Source organism: Drosophila obscura, unplaced genomic scaffold (assembly GCF_018151105.1).
Source record: "Drosophila obscura isolate BZ-5 IFL unplaced genomic scaffold, ASM1815110v1 contig_45, whole genome shotgun sequence".
In the NCBI taxonomy this organism is placed as follows: Eukaryota; Metazoa; Arthropoda; class Insecta; order Diptera; family Drosophilidae; genus Drosophila; species Drosophila obscura.
The window spans coordinates 77,100-83,918 of record NW_024542834.1 but is presented as its reverse complement, the minus strand read 5'-3'; positions in this window follow the sequence as shown (position 1 = coordinate 83,918).

Sequence of the window (6,819 nt, the reverse complement as noted above, 5' to 3'; positions counted from 1 at the left end):
GCACAACAGGCTGCTTTTGACCTACTAAAGAAACTTCTCACGACCGCCCCCGTCCTTGCGTGCCCCGATTTCAACGTCAAGTTCTCGCTGCAAACAGATGCGAGCAATCTAGGAGTTGGCGCAGTTCTCACCCAATGTAACGTGTAACGACGATAGCCAGGTAGCACGGTCATCGAATGGCATGGGCGGCACGCGTTTTCATCGGCTCTAGCTCGTCGGTTTCGGGGGTGGTGGTCTTGCGCGAACCATTCGGACCTATCGCTCACGATAGTATGATCAGAAAATTTCAAGAATTAGCGTGCGTACGACAAAACAATGCTAGAAGCTATATCGGCAGGGAAAAACAAAAGAAAATCAGAAAGGATGGGCGAGAACGGAAAAGGAAACGAAAGAATGTCGGATTACGAGACCACAGATGTCGAAGTGGCTCCTTTTGGACCCTCCCTACCAATGATCGCATCTTTGAAGTGGAAGACTTCAAGCGATCCCTTCCCTACGATTACGCGTCCTTCAGCATGAGTTCAATCGGGGTTCTACTCAAAACTCAGAATCATATCTGAGCTAACACAATTAAACTTTCGGTAATTCAATATATTCAGCTTCATTTCTATCCTTAATTCTAATTAACGGGTATCATAATTCAAAAGTGATGGCGACAGAAATATGAAGTAATATAATAAATGTTAACAATATATAATGAAGGTATATATGGCTTAAAGAGATATATATATGGAGATAATATATGATAAAGAGGTATAAACTACAAAGGAATATTAACTTTCTACGAATTTTCTATTAATCATTAGTTCGGTTTTCAAATTTCAGACTTTTCGCGTTCTGTTTCACTTAACTGAAGTTTAAAATTAGGATCATTTGGAATTCAGGAATTATTCTTGCTTTAAGCTAATATCGTTTGATTTTATTCGTGACTTGTCGATCAGTCAAACTGTTCAAGGCTTCGAGGCCGAACCAGATTCAAAAGCACGGTCTATTCTCAATAATTACGAGAGATTAAGGTTTATAAACGAATTCGCTCTGGACTTATAGAGAGAACACGGTAGGATTGGTCACGTTAACGCCTAATTGGCGATTCAAATCTACTGGGTTACACATGGGACTCTTACATTTGTTCACTCACTCGATACTGGAACATCCCTCGGCGAAAGATCGATCTTCCGACGTGGTTGCTGAAACAAAGTGTGGTTCTCCACGGTTAAACGGTCTGGGGTCGTGTACCCAACAATCCTAATGGATTCTCCTCTACGGTCCACAGCATACAAAGAAATCGCGCATGTCTTTTGTCTCTTACACGAGAAGCGTACTAATTAAGTGGAAAAATAGACTTATACAACAATATATCCCACGCTATGGCGGTACGCCGATCTCCAGGTCAACCCACGCATGCACGTAGGCGAGCCGGATTGGCGCACGCTTCCTTGGAAATCTCTATCGGATCGTCGAGGTTAGGGACGATGTCCGGATTGGCGACGCACGCTGCCAGGCTCACATTGCCTACGGAATCTCGCCGAGCAGAAAGAAGCTACCCGCGCTAGGGTGGCATCAGAGTTGCCAGAGAGAAGTATCTCTTGCCCAATCCCAGGCGGAGAGACGAAACAGAAATCTGAAGCATCCACTCGGGCTCGACGCAGACGAAACGAATTAAATCCGCATTCTTGTTCGACGCACATATAGGAGCTCCTCCTTAGGTATTCATGTCAGGGCGCGTTTGCAGAGCGCTTCCCTTATGGGAGCTGGTTTCTCGCCGGCTGCGTATATCGGCTTACTGTGGCTCGGAACCAGGGTCTGGAGAGCGACAGAGTCGCGTTGGCCGCTCCTCCAGAAATTTAGCGTAGAGATCGTCCGATCTCGCCCTGATGCGGCTTTCTTGAAGCTGGGCACCTGTTCAAAGTTTTCGGCGGCCACCGTACGTTTCCGACAGTGACACACCAGCGAAAATGGATGAGCTGCGGACAATCATGTTTTATTCCGATTCCTCGGGATTCCATCCGCTTCAACTCACCGAAATATTACGGCTCTCACTGCAGGGAATCGTTTCCTGGCTTTCTCTATTATTGATCACTTGTATTTTCCACAGATTGCAAAAATTTTCGCGAGTTATGTGCAAAGATCAACTTTATGTAGCGAGCAGCAAAACGGAAAAGGAAATCAGCAGGTTGTCACTTTAACACCATGCCTTTCGACCTCACTGCCCCCCACAAGATCAGACTAGGGGAACTGCAAGATGACCTAGACTGATACCGAGCCTTTACAAAAGCGGGTCCAAACTTGGAATTATATACAGTTTGAAAGCAGCTCTGCTTAAAGTTACGCCTAAAGACTTCTTGTCCTTCAATGTACGTTACCTCTCGCGACCGCGTATTGTAACGTCGTTCGTTCTCGTCGTACCTCTTCAGCATCTGCTGGCAGGCGTCCTTGCGGACGATCTCAAACGAGTCGGATCTATCGAATTTCAACGATCGATCTTCCAGCAAATTCAGCTTCCGAAGCAAGGCATATGTATCTCCTGAAGTGACCATGTGTTGACCAAAGGTCATATAGTACGGTGTAGTGCCCAAGCTGGCGTGTTCTGAAGATCGCAATGAGCAAGATATCCTGCTTAGACACTCATCCCAGTTCTTCTGGTCGGGTCGTATAGCGTTCGCTTGGGGTGAATAAACTGCGGTTAGCGTGTGAGACACTTTAAACTGTCTCAACAGCTTCTGGAACGCGGCTGACCGGAACTGAGAACCGTTATCAGACACAATAGTCTCAGGCACTCCAAATGTCATGAACAATTCATTTTCCATATACTTGATCACTACGTCTGCAGTAATCTTCTTCACAGGCTTTAGGAATACATATTTTGAAAAATGATCCAAGACAATGAAGATACCGATATTGCCGCCTCGAGACCGTGGGTAAGGTCCAAGGAAATCAACGTACAAACGTTGGAAGAACCGCTGGGTTTCTGGTGCCTTCCCCATCGGTGGTCTTAAAACCCAATTCGGCGCTTTAGTGGTCTTGCGTACGTCGCATGTGTTAATATACGATTTTACATCGGTTACTAACCCTGGCCAGTAATAGTGCCGTCTTATACGCTCAATGGTCTTATGCATTCCTCCATGAGAAGTTAGAGGGTCATCGTGAGCTTGTTTTAGCAAGTTGGGGACTAACGATTTTGGGACCCACAATTTCCACGCGTATTCATCGTGTACTTGTTCCCTAGATAAATGCTCAGCTCTACGATAAACGAAGCCCTCGTCTGTCCTTAAATCCGGTACTCTTTCTTGATTAGCCTTCACTCGTTCTATTAATTCCAGGTACTCCGCAGATTTGAATTGATCCGATTCAAGATCAACTAATGATCCTTCAGGCAACTCCAATGCTTCTACTACATCTTCATTAACACGCGACAAGACGCCAGGAACGACATTCTGTGAACCTTTTCTGTGTTCTATCTTGAAACGATACCGTTGCAAAGACAGAGCCCATCGGGCCAGACGTGAACTCAGATCGTTGTTGGACATTAGCCACTTCAATGAGGCGTGGTCGGTTATTATCGTAAACTCGTGACCCTCAACGTAAGCTCTAAAGTTCTTCAGACACACAATCGCGGCTAAACATTCTTGTTCCGTCACGGTATAATTCCATTGTGCTTTGTTCAGTTTTTTAGAAACGAAAGCGATGGGACATTCGTCACCTTCTGCTGATAGCTGTACTAGTAAGCCTCCTACCCCAGTTTTACTTGCGTCACAGTGTATGTAAAACGGTTTCCCAAAATCTGGGCTTCGTAACACGGGTGTTTTCCCTAGACAGCGTTTTAATTCATCGAAGGCTACTAATGCTTCCGCCGTAAGACAGAACTTCCTCTTCGTCGTCATTATGTCGGTCAAAGGTGATGACAGAGATGCGAAATTCGGTACGAACTTGCGATACCATCCACATAGTCCCATGAAACTCCTTAATCCCTTTAAGTTCTTGGGCAATGGAAACTCTGAAATGGCTCGGATCTTCTCTGGATCTGTTCTAATCCCACCATCACCTATGATGTGGCCTAAGTAACTCACTCGCCGCATGCAAAAATGACTTTTGCTGATGTTGATCGTTAGTCCGGCCTGTCTTAATCGCTTAGCTATCTCACTTAGCACCTTTAAATGGCTCTCGAAATCTGCTGACACTACTAATAGATCATCTAGGTAGATGAATACTTCGTTCCTGAGATTCGCGGGTACTACTTTATCCATCAAACGAGACATTGTGCTAGTGGCATTGCATAGCCCGAACGGCATTACTTTGAACTGGTATAAAGGACGACCAGGGACCGTGAACGCGGTCTTATCCCGGGATTTTACCTCTAGTGGCACTTGCCAATAGGCGTCCTTTAAATCCAAGCTCGTGATGAACTCAGCTTTTGGCAGACGGCTTAAAATCCCACTTATTTGTGGCAAAGGATAGGCGTCCTTTTCCGTGAAGCTGTTCACCTTTCGACAGTCCAAACATATCCGAACCTTTCCTGGCTTTGTGACCATCACAATCGGTGATGACCAAGGGCTGTCGGACTCTTCTATCACGCCTAACTGAATCATTCGATCTATCTCTGCATACATTACTTTCTCTATAGCTGGTGAAACCGGGAAATGTCTCTGCTTAACAGTTTTGGCGTTGCCGACGTCTATCGTATGCGTGATTAGACTTGTCTTTCCTAGACCTTCTTGTGCAAACGAAGGGTAAAGCTTCATGACGTCAGCCAATTCCACATTTTGTGTGTCTGTGTCTGTGTGCTGCTCGAGATTTTCCTTACCGAGAGACATCTCTATTTCGGATACTCGCAAACTCTTTGGCAACAGATCATATAGATTCCAGAAATCAATGCCTAATTATAGGTCATGCTTGAGGGACGGAATAAGGTAAATCTCCAAGATTTTTTTAACGTCCCCATACTCTACGCATATCTTCATCCTTCCCACTATCCTCTGAGCTTTGCCATCTGCCGTATTGGCGTTGCCGTCCATTCGCTTGAAGGGAGGGCCGGTTTTCATCAGATCAACGGCTAACCTGCCTCCAACACAACTAATTGTGGCTCCCGAATCAAGCAACCCATAAACAGTGCGATCAAGTAACTGTATTGGAATGAATGGTCTCGGGTTATTTGCAATTCCCGAAAGCGCACAATAATGCTCCAATCCTAAACGACATCTTTTTACCTTCCGCCAATAACTACTAATACGGTTCTTACTACGAGATAGCAGCTCTTTCTTTTGTCTTTGACAGTTAATTTCTTTAGTTTTTAAGTCCTTGCTTGTTTCGCAATGCGACAGCGTACTGTGCTTGCATTTAGGTAAGTCCGGTATTTCGAAAGGGGCACGTGTCAGTGCATCCGACGTTAATCGGTATTGGTTCCCTGGTGACGAAGCACACACGAAGTCTTCGGTTTGAATCCCGACTTCGGTGTGCTGAACTGCGAGTTTTTTGTACACTTGTCGCAACTAGGCTTATATGTATTCGAAGCTCCGCAGCCATAGCAGAACACTCTCCTTTCTGACACGCAGTCCTGATATCTGTGTCCTGTCTTCCGACAGTTCCAGCATACCAATGCAATCGCATCTATCTCTGCTTCTTTAACTGAGTCGGAATCTTCCGGCTCCTCGATCTCTTTTTCTAATTCGGCCACATCTCTTTTGAATGGGTTAGACTTGCTGTATCCCTGCGCCTGTTTAACATCTTCTAAAAAGACTTCACGTCTACGACACACCTCTCTCAGTTCCTGTACCGTGCTGATCTCTACGTTAAGAAGTTCGTGACGAATTTCGGGTCTCAAATTATTTCTGAGAATACGAACGAGCTTACGTGTAGTCCAAGGCTGCTCTAGCTGGTCAGTTAAACTCGAGACGGCATCGTACAAGGTGTCGAAACTCTCGTTGGCCTTTTGTTTTCTATTTCGGATAAGCTCTTCAATGTCAACATCGTCCTTTTCCTGCCTGAACTGCAAACGTAAAGCCGTGCATAAACGATCCCAACGAACTTCCACTACCGACTTGTGATGTCGCCAATAGAACTCGTTAGCTTTTCCTTCGAAAAGAACACTTGTATTCCTGCACAAAACCGAAAAATTTCCGTCTAGCGTTTGGTGGGTTAATGCCTCAACTCGATATATGAAGTTGTCCACCGACACTCCCACTCCAGAAAATTTCAACTTCCATCCGTTCAAGATGTGACTACTTTATCCGGTCTCTGATGTACATCAAACGAGAACCCTCTCATTGAAGCCGGCTGAATGGCATTCTGTGGTTCGTAATTCGTCGCCCTGGTGGACTCGACTTCTTCGATTGACGCTTGACGTCGCTCGGTTTGTGAAACCGGAGACCTATTTTCCACAGTCGCAGCAGTCGCAATGTTAGACAGGGACATAGCTTGATGCATCGCTTCGAGTACTGCGCTCTGTATCTCCTCCGACATTTCTTTTGTCAGGGAGTTCATCAACTTCCTTTCCAACGACCGAAGATCTTGAGTCTTGACCGTCTCTTCCTCTCCTACTGGCCTAGGACTTTCTTTGGAACCTCCCTTCGTCTGAGAACGAGTTCCTAGCGCAACTAACTTTTGCGTGGTTCCACTAACCGGTCTGCACACAGCTTTGCAAGTTGGACAAGTTTCTTTTGTTTTCCAATGCGTCTGCATGCACCGGATATGAAAGTCATGTTTACATTCCGATCTAAATCCTTCACTCGAGATTCTTATTGCCTCTCAGCACAGCCCACACAGTGTACTAGTACTCCCACTAGCTTCCTCTGTGTCTCTTTCCGGAGATCTATCCAGCCCCAT